We start from the raw sequence: 24,270 nt of genomic DNA, 5'->3' as shown, positions 1-24,270 counted from the left end.
TATTGCATGCATAATACCAAATCATCATATATATTTTCAAAACATATAAACTCATCATTTTATACATGATTCCAAATCATCATTCATATTATTTCAATCATTATTTCAATCGTCACTATAACTCATCACGCACAAAATGTAAAATCATCTAACATGATACAAACATTTATTTTCAAAATATTTATCACTATTTTCATATATGATAATAAAGTATTCATGATACCGAACATTAAATCAATATTTTTAAGTATTTATCACTTCATGATTGTTGGTACCAAATATTTATCATTTAAAGCATTCATGATACACATCATATGCAATATATCACATATATAATCATAATAAAAAGCATATGCATCATTCCAAATCATAAATATTTCAAATCATCATGGTATTAATTTGTCAAATTGTATCCTGCCATGCATGATCATAACTTTTCCCATTTTATCATTGTAAACAAGAAAGAATAAGGGAAGAACAAAATAGTATAAAATATTTTAATTATTTCAAGGCATACAAGCCATAAATCCAATAGCATCATGTCATAAAAGATAAGACCTCTTGAATTACAAAAGATATGATTCATTTTATCAAATTTCTTCTTTTTATAAACAACAAAAATTACAGGTGTACAAAGAAGAGATCATGATTAAAAAAAATATCTCAGGTAGTAAATCCAAGAAATCAAGATTATGATTTGAATACAAACTCATTCAAATTCAAATCATCAAATTCATCAAAATCTCAACATTACTTTCAAGAGATTCAAAATGGTATACATAGATTTATCATAATAATCATCAAGATCAATAAGATAGAGAAAAAGAATTTTTAAGAAAAATACTTTTCTCTTTTTAGTTGTTTCAATTTATGTGATTGATTTTATATTAGCATGCTCAAATATTTGTTCTTATGTTAAAACCATGCATCAACGTTTAGGATCGAAAAATAAATTTCATCATAAAAACCATCATGATCAATAAACCATAAAAATCATCATGTATAACTTTAAAATCTCATGCATAAATTATCAAATCATGGTATCAAATTTTCAATATTTTCATTACAACTTTATGCATCATTAAGTATACAATCGTCAAGCATGACACTTACACTATTTCATATGAGCATGTCTATTTCATTTATGTCAAATCAAAACATGCATCATCATTTTTTAAACCGAAAAAGCCACTTTTATTATCGTGAAAATCGATAATCCATAAATCATAAAAATCAATATGCATCATTTTGAAAGAAAACTCATTAAGCATGATCATTATGCATTACTTCAAATCAAATATGATTTCATTTATTTTCAAAATATTCATCATGATAGGACATACAAGGCAAAGACAAAGAAATCATTAAACATAAAAGATATTCATCAATCATGGTTTCATTGAGCATAAGATATTTTCAACCAAAATCATTTTTTTATTTGTTGTAGTCATGCATTTTTTTTTTTAGGTGAATATATCTTTTCATGCTTAGTTTTCCATACAAAAGCCATGCATCATCATTAAGCATGATATTAAACTTCTTAATATTTTCAATAAGACATCAAGCATTGTTTCAATCAAAATCGAAAATCATCAAGATATACATTTTTTCTTCTTAAGAAAAACATACATATAATCATTAGATTTAAATCTAACGTTTTATTCCATTAACATAAAACATGTAATTTTTAAGAAAAATGATTATTAAAAAAAAAGAAAATGCATCATGGAAAACATCAAATAATTTCAAAATAAATTAAGAGGGTTTCGATTACCTCATCGTTGAATGCCTTTGAGGCATAGTTTGCCACCTCGCATTTCTTGATTTTCTCCTCGTCTTCGGAGGAGCTTGATTCATCCCAATTTTTGTTCTTCTTCTTGCGTTCAAAGCAAGTAGTTTCGTTCTTTAATTTTTGTTTCATTTGTAGTTTAAGTTCATCATCACTTGAGCTTATGCTCGAGTGGTCTTCAAATGTTCTATGTCCCAAATCCTTCATATTCTTTGAAAGGTTGTTCTTAAGTTCCATTTTTGCCACATTGTTCATTTCATAGGTTATTAGAGACCCAATAAGTTTTCCGAGAGGAAATATTTTAAGGTCCTTGGCCTCTTGAATGATCGTAACTTTTGGATCTCAACTCTTTGGAAGAGATCTTAAAATTTTAGTTACTAGTTCAAAGTTAGAAAAACCTTTACCAAGGGCTTTGAGTCCATTGATGATATCTGTGAAACGGGTGCACATGTCTCCGATGGACTCACTTGGGTTCATAAAAAAATGTTCATAAGAATGCATAAGAATGTTGATTTTGGACTCTTTCACTTGGCTAGTGCCTTCATGAGTGACCTCAAGAGTTCTCCAAATATCAAAAGCCGAATCACAAATCGAAACACGATTAAATTCATTTTTATCAAGTGCATAAAACAAGGCATTCATAGCCTTTGCGTTTAAAGCAAAAACCTTCTTCTCCGATTCATTTCATTTGCTCATCAGAAGAGAAGATTTTTGAAATCCATTTTTGATAATATTCCAAAGCTCAAAATCTATGGAAATAAGGAAGATCCTCATACGAGTCTTCCAATACGTGTAATCCGTCCCATTAAACATAAGCGGACGTGTAATAGAGTGATCCTATGGCATACCGGAGTAAGCCATCTATCTTGGGTATTAAACCAAATATGAGAGTGAGCCTTGCTCTGATACCAATTGTTAGGATCGGAGCGGCACTAAGAAGGGGGGGTGAATTAGTGCAGTGGATTAAAACACATAAGTTTAAAATCGATTTTGTAAATATGTAGAGATTTCGATTCGATGAAGGATGACTTAGCTAAAATAGCTCGAGTAAAGGTAGTCAAGAGTAGGGAGATAAAAATCAAATGATTTGCAGCTAAGTAGAGAAATGGTTCAAAAAATTAAACACTCATACATTCAAGGAACACCACGATGTATAGTGGTTCGGTCAAATGACCTACATCCACTTTCGAAGCCTTCTTCGATGAGGCTCCCAACTTCTACTAGTAAATCACTTTGAAGGGGAAGGACCAAATACCCCTCTTACAACCTTCTTATAAGTGGTTTATACTCTTATAGATTTTTCAAAGAAAAAGAGAGAGGTGAACACTTAAGTTATTGAAAACAAGATTTTGCTAGAGCTTTTTCTCACTATTTAACTTATCAAAAAGGTGTTATCTTTGCTGAGAATTGAGGAGTATTTATAGGCCCCAAGAGGATTCAAAGTTAGGCTCCAAATTTGAATTGCTTTTGGGTTTCCTAGTGCTGGCGGTGCCACCGCCTGTCAATGGCGATGCCACCACTTATCAGTGTTTGACATTGATAGTGTACCTGCGGTGCCACTGCCAGACCTCTCGGGTTCTGGGTGGTGCCACCGCCCAGTCCGGCCGGGTGCTGGCGGTTCCAACACCGGACCTCTCGGGTTCTAGGCGGTACCACTGCCTAGTTCAGCGATGCCACTACCTGAACTGTTCCAGCTCACTGGTTGGGCTCCAAACTTGGCCCAAACCAGTCTAAACTCGGGCCCAATTGGCCCCTAATCGGGTTATAGGATTAACCCTTAATCCTAACACAAATTATATGTAAACTATAAAATTAAGACATAGCCCTAAGCAAATTTTAACTGGCAACGTCAAGTTTCCTTCCGGCAAGCTTTCCAGTGAACTTCTAGCGGACTTCCGATACACCCTCAGATTTCTTCTAGCAGACTCCCAGCAGGCTCTCGGTCTTGTGGTAAGTTCAACGAGTCTTTGGAAAGTATTTGAACCTTCTCGGTGATCTCCACGAACCTCCGACGATCTTTTCGACGGACTTTCGAAAACTTCGGCAAGTCCCCGATTCTTTCTCGGTTGGTTCCGACAGCACTTCCGACGACTCTTCGAACTTTCGACGGACTCTCGAACACCTATCGAACTTGACTCAGGTAAACTTTCTTTGTGTCTTCATGCTATTGTAGTTAATCCTGGACATGTAAAACACACTTCGATTTAGATAATTAATCCTAAGCATCTAATCAAGTTGTCCGGTATGTCATTAGTCTCTCGATACTTTGTCTGATTCTTCGGCGCATCATCCTCTCCTGCGGCCTATTGCCCAATCAGCTAGTTGACTCCGCAACTTCGATATCCTTGGCGCAATGTCCACTCTTCTTGGCCCGATGCCCGAATCCAAGGCTCGAAGCCTTCTGTCGATACGTCGACCGATCCACTAGCCCGACGTCCAATCTTCTGACATGTTCCTCCGGCCCAACATGATTTTCCTACTTTAATTATCTCACCCTGATCGAAGCATCCTGCATCACTCAAAACGTAGATTAAAACATAAACACATATTGATTGGTCATCAAAATTCGAGATTCAATAGTCTCCTAAACTTGTGAAAAGGAGAAAAGGGGTATAAAAGGGTAGTTGATCTTCGCCCATTAAAAGAAGATCGATAGTGGATGCCGGTGGCCTCGACGGAAGAGGAATCGGTGGAGTAGATGTAGGTCACAACGACCGAACCACTATAAAAATTTGGTTTGCCTTTACTTTAAGCAATTTACTTTAAACTACAAACTGCCTTCTCATTACTTGCTATGCTCTTCTTAATGCTTTCAGAGTTAAGCATTTTCAAAATCGGTTTTATCATATGAAAGAGATTTTCTTAAACCGACATAATTTTTACCGCTACACTAATTCACCCCCCCCCCCCCTCTTAGTGCCGACTCGTTCCTAACAGTTGGTATCAGAGTCTTGTAATTTCTCATTTGGTTTAATACCCAAGAGAAATGACTCTTTTCGGCTTTCAAGAGGATTACTCTCTCATTCGTCCTCCCTTTTTTAATGGGATGGACTACACATATTAGAAAACTCGAATGAGAGTTATCTTGCTTTCTTTGGATTTGAGCTTATGAAATATTGTTGAAAAAGGTTTTCGAAGATTTTCTACTCCAATGAAAGAATGGAATGATTTGGAAAAGAAAATGTTTTCCTTAAATGCTAGAGTTTTGAATGCTCTATTTTATGCTTTGGATAAAATAGAGTTTAATCGAAATGACTTTTGACATTTGGCATATTCTTGATACCACACACGAAGGCACTGGTAGAGTAAAAATTTTAAAGATTAAATTTTTGATGCATGATTTTGAATTATTTTATATGAAACTAAGCAAAACCATTGGAGACATATACACCCATTTTACGGATGTCATCAATGGTTTAAAAGCACTTGGTAGAAGTTTTTTGGATTTTGAACTTGTAAACAAAATTTTATATTCTCTTAATAAGAGTTGGATCCGAAAGAAACCGCAATATAAGAGGCAAAAGATCTTAATAATTTTTTATTTGAAGAACTAATTGGGTCTTTAATGACCTACGAAATGACCTACGTGGCACAAAACGAACTCAAGAACAACTTTCCAAAGAACAAAAAGGATTTCAGACTTAGAACAATTGAAGACCACTCGAGCATAAGCTCAAGTGATAGTGAACTTGAACTCCTCACTATGAAATTTAAAAAGTTCATGAAACAAAAATTAAATAACAAAAACAAACTTAAAAAAATGTAACTACCTACTATGAATGCGAGAAGAAGGAAGCAATATTGGACGAATCAAGTGCATCCGAAGAAAAGGAGCAAACCGATGAAGACAAAACAATGAACTTCGCTTTGGTGACTCTCGACAATGAGGTAAATAATTCAAACGAAACTCCTTTAATTTATTTCGAAATTATATAATGCTTTTCATAACTTGTTCTTAAATTAGTTTAGGAAAAAATTATATTTTTTAATTACATGTTTAATGAAAATGCAAAAGTAAAATTTGATTATGCTTACCTTTCTAGTGGTTTAAAAAATAATCATAAAAATAGCATGTTTTATGATAAACAAACAAAATGATTTTGATTAAAAATACCTTATGAAATCATGCTTGATATTTTAATGATGCAATAATACAATAAAATGTTAGATATAAATCTAATGCTTGTACACTTAATAAGATTAATCATATTGTTTCTCAATTTTGATTGAAGATGCTTTATGATTAATGAAATCATGTTTGATTTGAAGTAATATCATGCTTAATCAGTTTATCTTTCAAAATTATGCATGATGATTCTTGCGATTTATAATTATCGATTTTTACCATAATGAAATTAACTTTTCAGTTTTAAAAATGATACATGATTTGACATAAATAATAAAGACATGCTTATATGAAATAATGTGAGTATCATGCTTGACAATTTTATATTTAATTAAGCATGATGATTTGAAGAAAGGATGATTTGAAAGCATGCTTAACGAGTTTATATTTCGAACTTATGCATGATAGTTTTTGCGATATTTTGAAAGTTCTTTTTCTGTGTTAATGAATGATGCATGTATTTGAAAGAAAAGAATATGCATGTATGAAATCAATCAATAAGTTGAAATAAAAAGAAGAAAGCTTTCTCCTTGAAAAATTTCTCTACTTTATCGACTTTTCAAAAAGGAGAGACTAATGAACCTATCTTTTCTTTGGAATCTCTTGAAAATGATTTTGATTTGACGATTTGAATTTGAATGAGCTTTATCTTGATTTCTTGGAATTACTTGAGATTTTTTTAATCAAGATCTCTTATTTGTACTCCTATGATTTTTCTTGGTATTTTACTAAAGAGGAGATTTTCTATATGAACCATAATATTGAAATATTTTTCTCTTATGTTTTCTTTTGTAATTTACTAAAGAGAATATCTTTTTTAAAATTCATGACTTAAAATTTCATTTGAATATCTTTTATTATTTGATCTCCTAAGATTTCTCTTTGAATATTTAAGAAGAGATTTGTTAAAATGAATTATATCTTTTGATATTCACATGATCTCATCTTTCATGATATGATTTTTTTGTCTTTGTATAATTCCTTGTATTCTTGAAGTATATCTCATCACCTAATTCTTCTTGATATTCTTCATGGGATAATATGAATGCATGAAATACTCATGATATTGTTTTGATGCTCTAAAATGATATAAATTTGCTAGCTTATGAGTAGTATGATATGATGATTGATTTATTTTTAGTATCATGCATAGAGTAAGGATGATATGTAAAGTTTTAAAATTGTGCATGTTGTAAATTGAAACTATAATGATGCACAAATATATTGAAATAAGGTTGATATTTTATCTTTGTTATGATGTGAAGATTGATAAAAAGGGAAAAGAATTACAACATTGTATTCTTCCCTTCTATTTGACAATGACATAGGGGGAGCAAATTTTGCCAGCTTACTAGCTAGCTTGCATACTTCAAGAAGAAACAAAAAGCTTACCCATCTCAAAAAGCAAAAATCTTGCTGACTTTCATGTGTAAAATTTGCTAGCTCACAAATTGTAAGGAGAAAAACTTGCTTACTTGCTAGCACATCTAAAGAGAAGATGTAAATGTACTTTATGTAGCTTGCTTCATATAAAATATTATATTTTGCTAGCTTGTTATCTTGTATTATTTTTCAAAAACTTGTTAGTCTTTATACTTCAAAGAGAAGTAACACTTGTCAAATTGCTAGCTTGTATGTTGTAAAATAATATAAAATTTTGCTAGCTTGCACTTTGTAAAGGAAGCAAAAATGGCACTTCTCAAAAGAGAAGAAAAGACTTGCTATCTTGAACATCACTAGCTTGCTTATCTTAAGAAGTAAAAATATAAACTTGCAAAATTTACAATCATGCACATCTTTAAAATTAATGATGATTTAGTGATTATGCATGTTGTAAAGTGATATAAAATATGCTAGCTTGCATGTTCTAATATGATGTAACATTTGCTAAATTTTCTAGCTTACAAATTGCATGATGATAAAACTAAATATTATGTTTTATATGTGCGGGATTAACTATGATAGTAAGGCATAAAGCAAAATGAAGTCCTAGAGTCAAGAATGTGATTTCATTGGGAGTTCGATAGTTCGTCGGAAGTTCAGATGTTCATCAGAAGTTCTGCGGAACCAACTGAGAAGTACAGGAGCTTGCCAAAGAAGCTCATCGGAACTCGCTAAGAAGATTGTCGTGAAGTCCAGGAGCTTGCCGGGAGTCCACCGAAACATTACTGAGAGATCATTAGAAGTTCGATAGAAGATCGTTGGAAGCTCGCTAGAAGAAACCAAACTTATTTAGCTTATTGTATGCCTTAAATTTCATAGTTAGTACATAACTAGAGTGTGATTTGGGTGATAATCCCATCAACTTTGTTAGGGGTCAAATGGGCCCAAAGTTAGGCTGGTTTGGGTCAGATTCAAGGCCCAAGAGGCCAAGAATCTAAAAATATTTTCACTCGAAGAACTAATTGGGTCTTTAATGACCTACGAAATGAACAATGTGACAAAAAAAGAACTCAAGAACAACCTTCCAAAGGACAGAAAGGATTTGGGACATAGAATACATGAAAACCACTCGAGCATAAGCTCAAGTGATGGTGAACTTAAACTATAAATGAAATAACCTCCCAAAGAGATGTTTATCGTCGTGCAAAGATTGCTACGCAAAATCCGCGAAACTTAAAACTGCATATAGAGTAGATTGTGTTACCTAGGGAGATCGTATATCCCTATTTCTTTACAGATCTTTAGGAGAGGGTGAAGAAGGTCAAGCGTCCTCCTCTCTAGCGGTGATCCACACAGCAGGGCTACGACAACGCTCCTCAAAACTCTAAGTCTGCTCTAAGGTGGAGAGGGGGAGGAGAATAGGAGAGGCAAGCAAAGACTCTAGCCTATGAGGCTCTGAATCCCTCCTATTTATAGAGGCCCCCTATCAAAAACCTAATGGATCCTCCCCTAGTGGGTATTTGTCACGCCCCCCCCCCCCCCCCGAATTTAATTATCATTTAGGAGGTGTGAACCTAATTCAAGATTAATAATATTTAATTCAACAAACAATCCAGGATCCAATCACACATTTGAGGTCACTAAGAAAAACATTCAAGTCATTCACCTCTACAATCCACAATTCACAAAACCTGTGCAGTTTATAATCATACATCATGTCACTAGATGATTCTTAAAATCCAAAAGCAACTTAACTAAACCATAACTATATCATAAATCCATAAGCGCGGCAATTAATGCAATCACAAAACCAACATATACTACATGTTTATATCAGTACACAGTTTAGACTTAACATTTCCAAAATCCTGACGTAAGAGGTACTTATCAAATATTTACAAGATACATCAATCTAGATTTGTCATTGATATTTCATTACACCCAAAAAGAACTTATACAACATCAACCTAATCAAGTACAAAATATTTGCCCCAAAATCTTCTAGTCTTCCACTGCCTCAACCCAATTTACACATTTTAGTGAGCGATAAGCTATCCTGAAAAATTTATATAGCAACGGGGTGAGCATATAAAGCTCAGCAAATGACTAACATATCCATAGCAAAGAGGACAGTTTTCAAACAAATGAGGTATCAAAATACAAAGCAGAGATACAGGATGAAACAGTAGCATGTTTTGTTTGAATGCAGAATTTCAATATCATATCGTTCGAAGCACGTTTTATTCATACAATCGAGGAAAGGTAATTGGAGCATATCATTGGCATAAGGAGCATATCGATGACATATGGTAGTTTTCAAGGTATAACAAGGACTTATAACATTTCATAAATATATCAAAGAACAAAACATGAATAGAAGCTCAAATGTCACATGACGATGCAAACATATCAATCTTATCCAAAGCATGTACAGAAACACATAACCAAAGCTCTGGAAATCATATCAAACATACAGAAGGTGTAGTGGGATCTCAGTTAGAATGTGATTCATCCATTTCTGAATGACCACCTGACAAAAGTCTCCCACGTCTGGGAGCTCCATCCACCCACGTCTAGGTGAAGTCAAAGGGGGGCCGGCAGAGCATCGCAGGCTCTAAGCACATACCCACATAGCGGGCAACAAGCGCATATCCCACATAGCGGGCAACAAGCGCATATCCTTTACCATTTCTGGTAAGGGTCAAGACAATCCCACACACCAGAGTACAAGAGGGTAGTTTTAACAATAAGCAGCATATATCGGAAGCACACGCGGAACAACAAAGCGTACATGTGCCTTTACGAGTCAATCCGAAGTAAGCAATAATCTTTCACAAGTATATTCAGATTTGAAAGGAAACAAAAGCAAGAGCATACAAGGATTTCAAGAAATCACATATAGCTCAATTGAAATAAGAAGTTAGGTGAATACAATGGCCAACGAAATGAAACTGGAAGAGGCACATTTCAAAAGCAAATGCGGAACAATGGGATGCATGTGCCGAATTACGATGCAAACATGAACTTTAGATGATAGCTGCAGATATACAAATAAATAAAGGACTAAAGTATACAGGAATTTAAGATAATAATGTAAAGCTTAACTGAAGTAAGAGTTTTTTGCCAAAATTGATTTCCAAAGGAAAGTAACAAGGAAAGCCGAAATCGACCAAAGCTCGATTCTGGCAGAATTTGATAGGAACATTGTATGAACTATTTGGATAACCAATTATGCTCCAATTTATACAAAATAGGTGTCATTAGAAAGATTTGTCAATCTAGTTTTATGCAAATTAAGTTTTACAAGATTTGGAATTTACAACCGGGAGTTACAGATAATTTCGCAGCGAAAGGTCTGAAAATATTAGCTCTGTTTTACTGAATCCATAGGGTCGATGAAAGCAGATGTTTCAGTTAGCAATTGTACTCCAAAAATTTCAAATCAGGTATATACAGAAAACATTTTGAGTCTAGCTTCGAATAAAGCATACTTTGTATGAATCTGAGTTCACAACAGAAAGTTATAAGTAGTTAAGCAACAAGAGGTCAGAAATTTCGGTCCCTGTTTTGTAGAATCTGTAGGGTTAATTTAAACAGAAGTCTTAGTAGGCATTTAAACTCCAAATCATTCGATATTTATATCAAAATAAATATTTTCTTGTCTACTTTCAAATGGAACAGGCTTTGTCTAAATCAGAGTTTATTACAAAATGTTATGACCGAAACATTGCATAGAGGTCAGATTAACGAAAAATTACAGATTCATAACTTTATATCAAAACGAAAGAAGGTCTGGTTCCCAGTTGAAATCTTTCAAATTTTACAGAATAAAAATGAAAACAGAGATTAAGGTTACTGTGGAATTGGGTTAGAACACTTGCCTTCAAATTATTTGAATCCCAAATGTGAGAAAATTGATGAAAAACCTCAAGCTCTTCTTCTTCTTCTTCTTCTCTCAAACTCACGTTGGCTGCAACTCTTCAGGTTTGTTTTCTTTAACCTTTCATCTAATTATTTAGGTTTTGGCTAATACAAAAGTTGCAAGGTGTCATGCATGCATGAAAGGGGCTAGGTGTCATCTTTAGAGCAAAGATAAGTGGCACAACCTTATGTTAGTTAGTGACACATGTCCACTATATATATATATATTTTTTTTTTCTAACTTAAATCTGAATCTTTCATAAATTATATCAAACTTCTAATATTTACTCTTAGGTCCCTAGCCATAAACCTTTAATATAATATCATTTAATATAAAATAATTATTAAATAATCCTTATTTTTACAAACAAACCTTTTACTAAATTTTTAAAAATGGGGGATGTTACACTCTCCCCTCCTTAAAAAAAAATTTAGTCCTCTAAATTTATCATACCTCATTCGACGAAAAGATGAGGATAAGCTTTCATCATTTCTTCCTCAAGCTCCCAAGTTGTTTCCTCTCCAGAATGATATCTCCAGATCACTTTAACTAGAGGGATAACCCGATTCCTCAAGATCTTTTCTTTTTTATCAATAATCTGAGTGGGCTCTTCCACATAAGACAAGTCTTTATTAATCACCATCGTCTCATACTTAATGATATGAGAGGGATCAGGTATATACTTTCTGATCATTGAAACATGAAATATATCATGGATATGGCACAATGATGGTGGCAGGGCAATCCTGTAAGCGACAGAACCAACCCTCTCAAGAATCTCAAAAGGTCCAATAAATCTTGGGCTTAACTTTCCTTTCTTCCCAAATCTTACAATGCCTTTAGAAGGGGAGACCTTTAGGAATATAAAATCCCCGATTTGAAACTCAATATTTTGTCTTCTGTTATCAGCATAACTCTTTTGACGACTCTGAGCAGTTGAATTTTCTCAGTAGTCTCTTGTACTTTTTCTGGTGCTAATAACTTTCTGTCGCCAATTTCTTCCCAACATATAGGCGTCCTGCACTTTCGCCCATATAAAGCTTCATAAGGAGCCATCTGAATACTTGAATGATAACTATTATTGTAAGTGAACTCAATAAGAGAGATATCTTTATCCCATTCACCTTTCCAATCCATAACATAGGCTCGAAGCAAATCTTCAAGTGTTTGAATGGTTCTTTCTGATTGACCATCAGTTCGAGGGTGATAAGCAGTGCTAAACTTGACTTTAGTGCCAATAGATTCCTGTAACCTTCTCCAAAATCTAGATAGAAATCTGGAGTCTCTGCTAGAGATTATCTTCTTTGGAACATCATTAAGTCTTACTATTTCATTTATATATAAATCTGCAAGCCTATCAAGAGAATAAGTAATATTGATCGGTAGAAAATGTGCAGATTTCGTTAACCTATCAATGATAACCCAAATAGCATCATGCTTTCTAGAAGTTCGGGGTAGTCCTGAAATAAAGTCCATGGTAATACATTCTCATTTCCATTCAGGAATATCTAAAGGTTGCAACAAACCTCCAGGTCTTTCGTGTTCTGCTTTGATTTGCTGACAAGTCAAACACTTTGAAACATATATTGCAATCTCCTTCTTCATTCCTTCCCACCAATAATGACTTTGGAGATCTCTATACATCTTAGTGCTACCAGGATGCATGGTGTACTTTGAATTATGACCATCCCTCAGGATTTGATTTTTGATATCTGAGTCATTTGGAACACATATTCTATCCCCAAATCTCAATAGGCTATCCTCTGGAACTCGAAAATTCAGTTTCAATCCCTTTTCTACTTCATTCCTTAAGCAGATCAAGCGTCGATCTCGTAGTTGTCCTCCTTTAATTTGTTGAATGAGATCAGATTGCACTTGGACGGAGGCCATTAATATCATTGAGTCTTGCCCTTTTCTCATAACATTCGAATCATAATTCTCTTCTAATAACTTCCATTGCTTCACAACCAAAGTCGCCATAAAACTTGTAGATTTTCTACAAAGGGCATCTACTATAACATTAGCTTTACCCGGGTGATAACGAATGGTACAATCATAATCCTTTAGAAGTTTTATCCATCTTCTTAACTAACACCGGAGCACCCCATGATGAAACACTGGCATCAGAGCACCCTTATCTAATAGTCCTTGTAGTTGCTTTTACAATTCCACTTACTCAAATGGTGTCATTCTACAAAGAGGCTTAGATATTGGAATTGTCCCAAGTACGAAATCAAAAGCAAATTCATCCTCTCTGTCTAGAGATAATATAGGCAAGTCATCTTAAGATACATCAGGCAAGGAGGTGAATCATACCCAATACTCTGAAAATAAAAGATGGGATGATCTAGTATACAAAAAGTGATCATTTTGTATAACAATCTATACTGGTATGATTGGAAGATAGTCAATCCATACTTAATATAATATCAAAACTCCAAATATCTAGGAGAACTAAATCAGTAAGAAGTTCGTGTTCTCCAATAGAAATCAAACAAGATGACCAGATCGAGTTTGTTATCAAACAATCCCTAATAGTCGTATTTACATATAGCATATAATCCAGTGGTTTAGGTTGAATGCCCATGTGATAAGCAAAATATTACGAATCAAATCATAAATGAGACACATGGTCAAACAAATATTTGCATTCTTTCAGAAACATGAATAGTACCTTCAACCACTAATTCAAAAGCTTTAGAATCATATTCCGCTGATGATTTATGCGGCAGTGATTCTTTCTTCTTGTCCAAAGGGCAGTCTTTCATTTTATGATCCGAATTTTTATAAGCAAAATAGGCTCCAGTCACCTACAAATACAAACTTATTTCATAATTTAACTTGCATCATACTCATGATTGAATCTTTTGTGGTAACTTCCCTTTTCAAATCGATGATGTCTTGACCCTCTTATTATCACATTCAGATTCATTTCTAATCTTTTTTTTTCTTTTTTTGGGTAAACTTGTCCTTTCTATTGCTGTCCTTGATCTCTAGAATTCTTTGGATCATCAGAATAATTTCGTGCATCAAATATCTTCTCCAATCACATCATCTATTTTTCTACTACCAATGTATTAGGTTCACCATGCTTCTACAGCGCTACTTTGATTTAATATCCTCGATCAACCCTTTTATCGTACTTCATTAATCAAAAGCAGATGAAGTAGGAGGACTAAATGAACTCGTCATCCTAAATTCCAAAAATGCATCAAAGAAAATTTTCACCAATCACTATAGTTCACTAGACCTCAATATATTTTGCACGTCAACATATCAAATATTTCAGTGAACCTCAAACCATGCTCTGATACCACTCTGTCACGCCCCCCCCCCCCCGAATTTAATTCTCATTTAGGAGGTGTGAACCTAATTCAAGATTAATAATATTTAATTCAACAAACAATCCAGGATCCAATCACACATTTGAGGTCACTAAGAAAAACATTCAAGTCATTCACCTCTACAATCCACAATTCACAAAACCTGTGCAGTTTATAATCATACATCATGTCACTAGATGATTCTTAAAATCCAAAAGCAACTTAACTAAACCATAACTATATCATAAATCCATAAGCGCGGCAATTAATGCAATCACAAAACCAACATATACTACATGTTTATATCAGTACACAGTTTAGACTTAACATTTCCAAAATCCTGACGTAAGAGGTACTTATCAAATATTTACAAGATACATCAATCTAGATTTGTCATTGATATTTCATTACACCCAAAAAGAACTTATACAACATCAACCTAATCAAGTACAAAATATTTGCCCCAAAATCTTCTAGTCTTCCACTGCCTCAACCCAATTTACACATTTTAGTGAGCGATAAGCTATCCTGAAAAATTTATATAGCAACGGGGTGAGCATATAAAGCTCAGCAAATGACTAACATATCCATAGCAAAGAGGACAGTTTTCAAACAAATGAGGTATCAAAATACAAAGCAGAGATACAGGATGAAACAGTAGCATGTTTTGTTTGAATGCAGAATTTCAATATCATATCGTTCGAAGCACGTTTTATTCATACAATCGAGGAAAGGTAATTGGAGCATATCATTGGCATAAGGAGCATATCGATGACATATGGTAGTTTTCAAGGTATAACAAGGACTTATAACATTTCATAAATATATCAAAGAACAAAACATGAATAGAAGCTCAAATGTCACATGACGATGCAAACATATCAATCTTATCCAAAGCATGTACAGAAACACATAACCAAAGCTCTGGAAATCATATCAAACATACAGAAGGTGTAGTGGGATCTCAGTCAGAATGTGATTCATCCATTTCTGAATGACCACCTGACAAAAGTCTCCCACGTCTGGGAGCTCCATCCACCCACGTCTAGGTGAAGTCAAAGGGGGGCCGGCAGAGCATCGCAGGCTCTAAGCACATACCCACATAGCGGGCAACAAGCGCATATCCCACATAGCGGGATCCCACATAGCGGGCAACAAGCGCATATCCTTTACCATTTCTGGCAAGGGTCCAGACAATCCCACACACCAGAGTACAAGAGGGTAGTTTTAACAATAAGCAGCATATATCGGAAGCACACGCGGAACAACAAAGCGTACATGTGCCTTTACGAGTCAATCCGAAGTAAGCAATAATCTTTCACAAGTATATTCAGATTTGAAAGGAAACAAAAGCAAGAGCATACAAGGATTTCAAGAAATCACATATAGCTCAATTGAAATAAGAAGTTAGGTGAATACAATGGCCAACGAAATGAAACTGGAAGAGGCACATTTCAAAAGCAAATGCGGAACAATGGGATGCATGTGCCGAATTACGATGCAAACATGAACTTTAGATGATAGCTGCAGATATACAAATAAATAAAGGACTAAAGTATACAGGAATTTAAGATAATAATGTAAAGCTTAACTGAAGTAAGAGTTTTTTGCCAAAATTGATTTCCAAAGGAAAGTAACAAGGAAAGCCGAAATCGACCAAAGCTCGATTCTGGCAGAATTTGATAGGAACATTGAATGAACTATTTGGATAACCAATTATGCTCCAATTTATACAAAATAGGTGTCATTAGAAAGATTTGTCAATCTAGTTTTATGCAAATTAAGTTTTACAAGATTTGGAATTTACAACCGGGAGTTACAGATAATTTCGCAGCGAAAGGTCTGAAAATATTAGCTCTGTTTTACTGAATCCATAGGGTCGATGAAAGCAGATGTTTCAGTTAGCAATTGTACTCCAAAAATTTCAAATCAGGTATATACAGAAAGCATTTTGAGTCTAGCTTTGAATAAAGCATACTTTGTATGAATCTGAGTTCACAACAGAAAGTTATAAGTAGTTAAGCAACAAGAGGTCAGAAATTTCGGTCCCTGTTTTGTAGAATCTGTAGGGTTAATTTAAACAGAAGTCTTAGTAGGCATTTAAACTCCAAATCATTCGATATTTATATCAAAATAAATATTTTCTTGTCTACTTTCAAATGGAACAGGCTTTGTCTAAATCAGAGTTTATTACAAAATGTTATGACCGAAACATTGCATAGAGGTCAGATTACCGAAAAATTACAGATTCATAACTTTATATCAAAACGAAAGAAGGTCTGGTTCCCAGTTGAAATCTTTCAAATTTTACAGAATAAAAATGAAAACAGAGATTAAGGTTACTGTGGAATTGGGTTAGAACACTTGCCTTCAAATTATTTGAATCCCAAATGTGAGAAAATTGATGAAAAACCTCAAGCTCTTCTTCTTCTTCTTCTTCTCTCAAACTCACGTTGGCTGCAACTCTTCAGGTTTGTTTTCTTTAACCTTTCATCTAATTATTTAGGTTTTGGCTAATACAAAAGTTGCAAGGTGTCATGCATGCATGAAAGGGGCTAGGTGTCATCTTTAGAGCAAAGATAAGTGGCACAACCTTATGTTAGTTAGTGACACATGTCCACTATATATATATATATATATTTTTTCTAACTTAAATCTGAATCTTTCATAAATTATATCAAACTTCTAATATTTACTCTTAGGTCCCTAGCCATAAACCTTTAATATAATATCATTTAATATAAAATAATTATTAAATAATCCTTATTTTTACAAACAAACCTTTTACTAAATTTTTAAAAATGGGGGATGTTACACTCTCCCCTCCTTAAAAAAAAATTTAGTCCTCTAAATTTATCATACCTCATTCGACGAAAAGATGAGGATAAGCTTTCATCATTTCTTCCTCAAGCTCCCAAGTTGTTTCCTCTCCAGAATGATATCTCCAGATCACTTTAACTAGAGGGATAACCCGATTCCTCAAGATCTTTTCTTTTCTATCAATAATCTGAGTGGGCTCTTCCACATAAGACAAGTCTTTATCAATCACCATCGTCTCATACTTAATGATATGAGAGGGATCAGGTATATACTTTCTGATCATTGAAACATGAAATATATCATGGATATGGCACAATGATGGTGGCAAGGCAATCCTGTAAGCGACAGAACCAACCCTCTCAAGAATCTCAAAAGGTCCAATAAATCTTGGGCTTAACTTTCCTTTCTTCCCAAATCTTACAATGCCTTTAGAAGGGGAGACCTTTAGGAATATAAAATCCCCGATTTGAAACTCAATATTTTGTCTTCTGTTATCAGCATAACTCTTTTGACGACTCTGAGCAGTTGAATTTTCTCAGTAGTCTCTTGTACTTTTTCTGGTGCTAATAACTTTCTGTCGCCAATTTCTTCCCAACATATAGGCGTCCTGCACTTTCGCCCATATAAAGCTTCATAAGGAGCCATCTGAATACTTGAATGATAACTATTATTGTAAGTGAACTCAATAAGAGAGATATCTTTATCCCATTCACCTTTCCAATCCATAACATAGGCTCGAAGCAAATCTTCAAGTGTTTGAATGGTTCTTTCTGATTGACCATCAGTTCGAGGGTGATAAGCAGTGCTAAACTTGACTTTAGTGCCAATAGATTCCTGTAACCTTCTCCAAAATCTAGATAGAAATCTGGAGTCTCTGCTAGAGATTATCTTCTTTGGAACATCATTAAGTCTTACTATTTCATTTATATATAAATCTGCAAGCCTATCAAGAGAATAAGTAATATTGATCGGTAGAAAATGTGCAGATTTCGTTAACCTATCAATGATAACCCAAATAGCATCATGCTTTCTAGAAGTTCGGGGTAGTCCTGAAATAAAGTCCATGGTAATACATTCTCATTTCCATTCAGGAATATCTAAAGGTTGCAACAAACCTCCAGGTCTTTCGTGTTCTGCTTTGATTTGCTGACAAGTCAAACACTTTGAAACATATATTGCAATCTCCTTCTTCATGCCTTCCCACCAATAATGACTTTGGAGATCTCTATACATCTTAGTGCTACCAGGATGCATGGTGTACTTTGAATTATGACCATCCCTCAGGATTTGATTTTTGATATCTGAGTCATTTGGAACACATATTCTATCCCCAAATCTCAATAGGCTATCCTCTGGAACTCGAAAATTCAGTTTCAATCCCTTTTCTACTTCATTCCTTAAGCAGATCAAGCGTCGATCTCGTAGTTGTCCTCCTTTAATTTGTTGAATGAGATCAGATTGCACTTGGACGGAGGCCATTAATATCATTGAGTCTTGCCCTTTTCTCATAACATTCGAATCATAATTCTCTTCTAATAACTTCCATTGCTTCACAACCAAAGTCGCCATAAAACTTGTAGATTTTCTACAAAGGGCATCTACTATAACATTAGCTTTACCCGGGTGATAACGAATGGTACAATCATAATCCTTTAGAAGTTTTATCCATCTTCTTAACTAATACCGGAGCACCCCATGATGAAACACTGGCATCAGAGCACCCTTATCTAATAGTCCTTGTAGTTGCTTTTACAATTCCACTTACTCAAATGGTGTCATTCTACAAAGAGGCTTAGATATTGGAATTGTCCCAAGGACGAAATCAAAAGTAAATTCATCCTCTCTGTCTAGAGATAATCTAGGCAAGTCATCTTAAGATACATCAGGCAAGGAGGTGAATCATACCCAATACTCTGAAAATAAAAGATGAGATGATCTAGTATACAAAAAGTGATCATTTTGTATAACAATCTATACTGGTATGATTGGAAGATAGTCAATCCATACTTAATATAATATCAAAACTCCAAATATCTAGGAGAACTAAATCAGTAAGAAGTTCGTGTTCTCCAATAGAAATCAAACAAGATGACCAGATCGAGTTTGTTATCAAACAATCCCTAATAGTCGTATTTACATATAGCATATAATCCAGTGGTTTAGGTTGAATGCCCATGTGATAAGCAAAATATTACGAATCAAATCATAAATGAGACACATGGTCAAACAAATATTTGCATTCTTTCAGAAACATGAATAGTACCTTCAACCACTAATTCAAAAGCTTTAGAATCATATTCCGTGATAACATACACTCTGACATGGGCTGATGATTTATGCGGCAGCGATTCTTTCTTCTTGTCCAAAGGGCAGTCTTTCATTTTATGATCCAAATTTTTATAAGCAAAATAGGCTCCAGTCACCTACAAATACAAACTTATTTCATAATTTAACTTGCATCATACTCATGATTGAATCTTTTGTGGTAACTTCCCTTTTCAAATCGATGATGTCTTGACCCTCTTATTATCACATTCAGATTCATTTCTAATCTTTTTTTTTCTTTTTTTGGGTAAACTTGTCCTTTCTATTGCTGTCCTTGATCTCTAGAATTCTTTGGATCATCAGAATAATTTCGTGCATCAAATATCTTCTCCAATCACATCATCTATTTTTCTACTACCAATGTATTAGGTTCACCATGCTTCTACAGCGCTACTCTGATTTAATATCCTCGATCAACCCTTTTATCGTACTTCATTAATCAAAAGCAGATGAAGTAGGAGGACTAAATGACCTCGTCATCCTAAATTCCAAAAATGCATCAAAGAAAATTTTCACCAATCACTATAGTTCACTAGACCTCAATATATTTTGCACGTCAACATATCAAATATTTCAGTGAACCTCAAACCATGCTCTGATACCACTCTGTCACGCCCCCCCCCCCCCCCCCCCGAATTTAATTCTCATTTAGGAGGTGTGAACCTAATTCAAGATTAATAATATTTAATTCAACAAACAATCCAGGATCCAATCACACATTTGAGGTCACTAAGAAAAACATTCAAGTCATTCACCTCTACAATCCACAATTCACAAAACCTGTACAGTTTATAATCATACATCATGTCACTAGATGATTCTTAAAATCCAAAAGCAACTTAACTAAACCATAACTATATCATAAATCCATAAGCGCGGCAATTAATGCAATCACAAAACCAACATATACTACATGTTTATATCAGTACACAGTTTAGACTTAACATTTCCAAAATCCTGACGTAAGAGGTACTTATCAAATATTTACAAGATACATCAATCTAGATTTGTCATTGATATTTCATTACACCCAAAAAGAACTTATACAACATCAACCTAATCAAGTACAAAATATTTGCCCCAAAATCTTCTAGTCTTCCACTGCCTCAACCCAATTTACACATTTTAGTGAGCGATAAGCTATCCTGAAAAATTTATATAGCAACGGGGTGAGCATATAAAGCTCAGCAAATGACTAACATATCCATAGCAAAGAGGACAGTTTTCAAACAAATGAGGTATCAAAATACAAAGCAGAGATACAGGATGAAACAGTAGCATGTTTTGTTTGAATGCAGAATTTCAATATCATATCGTTCGAAGCACGTTTTATTCATACAATCGAGGAAAGGTAATTGGAGCATATCATTGGCATAAGGAGCATATCGATGACATATGGTAGTTTTCAAGGTATAACAAGGACTTATAACATTTCATAAATATATCAAAGAACAAAACATGAATAGAAGCTCAAATGTCACATGACGATGCAAACATATCAATCTTATCCAAAGCATGTACAGAAACACATAACCAAAGCTCTGGAAATCATATCAAACATACAGAAGGTGTAGTGGGATCTCAGTCAGAATGTGATTCATCCATTTCTGAATGACCACCTGACAAAAGTCTCCCACGTCTGGGAGCTCCATCCACCCACGTCTAGGTGAAGTCAAAGGGGGGCCGGCAGAGCATCGCAGGCTCTAAGCACATACCCACATAGCGGGCAACAAGCGCATATCCCACATAGCGGGATCCCACATAGCGGGCAACAAGCGCATATCCTTTACCATTTCTGGCAAGGGTCCAGACAATCCCACACACCAGAGTACAAGAGGGTAGTTTTAACAATAAGCAGCATATATCGGAAGCACACGCGGAACAACAAAGCGTACATGTGCCTTTACGAGTCAATCCGAAGTAAGCAATAATCTTTCACAAGTATATTCAGATTTGAAAGGAAACAAAAGCAAGAGCATACAAGGATTTCAAGAAATCACATATAGCTCAATTGAAATAAGAAGTTAGGTGAATACAATGGCCAACGAAATGAAACTGGAAGAGGCACATTTCAAAAGCAAATGCGGAACAATGGGATGCATGTGCCGAATTACGATGCAAACATGAACTTTAGATGATAGCTGCAGATATACAAATAAATAAAGGACTAAAGTATACAGGAATTTAAGATAATAATGTAAAGCTTAACTGAAGTAAGAGTTTTTTGCCAAAATTGATTTCCAAAGGAAAGTAACAAGGAAAGCCGAAATCGACCAAAGCTCGATTCTGGCAGAATTTGATAGGAACATTGAATGAACTATTTGGATAACCAATTATGCTCCAATTTATACAAAATAGGTGTCATTAGAAAGATTTGTCAATCTAGTTTTATGCAAATTAAGTTTTACAAGATTTGGAATTTACAACCGGGAGTTACAGATAATTTCGCAGCGAAAGGTCTGAAAATATTAGCTCTGTTTTACTGAATCCATAGGGTCGATGAAAGCAGATGTTTCAGTTAGCAATTGTACTCCAAAAATTTCAAATCAGGTATATACAGAAAGCATTTTGAGTCTAGCTTTGAATAAAGCATACTTTGTATGAATCTGAGTTCACAACAGAAAGTTATAAGTAGTTAAGCAACAAGAGGTCAGAAATTTCGGTCCCTGTTTTGTAGAATCTGTAGGGTTAATTTAAACAGAAGTCTTAGTAGGCATTTAAACTCCAAATCATTCGATATTTATATCAAAATAAATATTTTCTTGTCTACTTTCAAATGGAACAGGCTTTGTCTAAATCAGAGTTTATTACAAAATGTTATGACCGAAACATTGCATAGAGGTCAGATTACCGAAAAATTACAGATTCATAACTTTATATCAAAACGAAAGAAGGTCTGGTTCCCAGTTGAAATCTTTCAAATTTTACAGAATAAAAATGAAAACAGAGATTAAGGTTACTGTGGAATTGGGTTAGAACACTTGCCTTCAAATTATTTGAATCCCAAATGTGAGAAAATTGATGAAAAACCTCAAGCTCTTCTTCTTCTTCTTCTTCTTCTCTCAAACTCACGTTGGCTGCAACTCTTCAGGTTTGTTTTCTTTAACCTTTCATCTAATTATTTAGGTTTTGGCTAATACAAAAGTTGCAAGGTGTCATGCATGCATGAAAGGGGCTAGGTGTCATCTTTAGAGCAAAGATAAGTGGCACAACCTTATGTTAGTTAGTGACACATGTCCACTATATATATATATATATTTTTTTTCTAACTTAAATCTGAATCTTTCATAAATTATATCAAACTTCTAATATTTACTCTTAGGTCCCTAGCCATAAACCTTTAATATAATATCATTTAATATAAAATAATTATTAAATAATCCTTATTTTTACAAACAAACCTTTTACTAAATTTTTAAAAATGGGGGATGTTACACTCTCCCCTCCTTAAAAAAAAATTTAGTCCTCTAAATTTATCATACCTCATTCGACGAAAAGATGAGGATAAGCTTTCATCATTTCTTCCTCAAGCTCCCAAGTTGTTTCCTCTCCAGAATGATATCTCCAGATCACTTTAACTAGAGGGATAACCCGATTCCTCAAGATCTTTTCTTTTCTATCAATAATCTGAGTGGGCTCTTCCACATAAGACAAGTCTTTATCAATCACCATCGTCTCATACTTAATGATATGAGAGGGATCAGGTATATACTTTCTGATCATTGAAACATGAAATATATCATGGATATGGCACAATGATGGTGGCAAGGCAATCCTGTAAGCGACAGAACCAACCCTCTCAAGAATCTCAAAAGGTCCAATAAATCTTGGGCTTAACTTTCCTTTCTTCCCAAATCTTACAATGCCTTTAGAAGGGGAGACCTTTAGGAATATAAAATCCCCGATTTGAAACTCAATATTTTGTCTTCTGTTATCAGCATAACTCTTTTGACGACTCTGAGCAGTTGAATTTTCTCAGTAGTCTCTTGTACTTTTTCTGGTGCTAATAACTTTCTGTCGCCAATTTCTTCCCAACATATAGGCGTCCTGCACTTTCGCCCATATAAAGCTTCATAAGGAGCCATCTGAATACTTGAATGATAACTATTATTGTAAGTGAACTCAATAAGAGAGATATCTTTATCCCATTCACCTTTCCAATCCATAACATAGGCTCGAAGCAAATCTTCAAGTGTTTGAATGGTTCTTTCTGATTGACCATCAGTTCGAGGGTGATAAGCAGTGCTAAACTTGACTTTAGTGCCAATAGATTCCTGTAACCTTCTCCAAAATCTAGATAGAAATCTGGAGTCTCTGCTAGAGATTATCTTCTTTGGAACATCATTAAGTCTTACTATTTCATTTATATATAAATCTGCAAGCCTATCAAGAGAATAAGTAATATTGATCGGTAGAAAATGTGCAGATTTCGTTAACCTATCAATGATAACCCAAATAGCATCATGCTTTCTAGAAGTTCGGGGTAGTCCTGAAATAAAGTCCATGGTAATACATTCTCATTTCCATTCAGGAATATCTAAAGGTTGCAACAAACCTCCAGGTCTTTCGTGTTCTGCTTTGA

Source organism: Musa acuminata, chromosome BXJ1-1, assembly GCF_036884655.1.
Source record: "Musa acuminata AAA Group cultivar baxijiao chromosome BXJ1-1, Cavendish_Baxijiao_AAA, whole genome shotgun sequence".
NCBI classification, from domain to species: domain Eukaryota; kingdom Viridiplantae; phylum Streptophyta; class Magnoliopsida; order Zingiberales; family Musaceae; genus Musa; species Musa acuminata.
Note: the sequence above shows the minus strand (reverse complement) of the source record.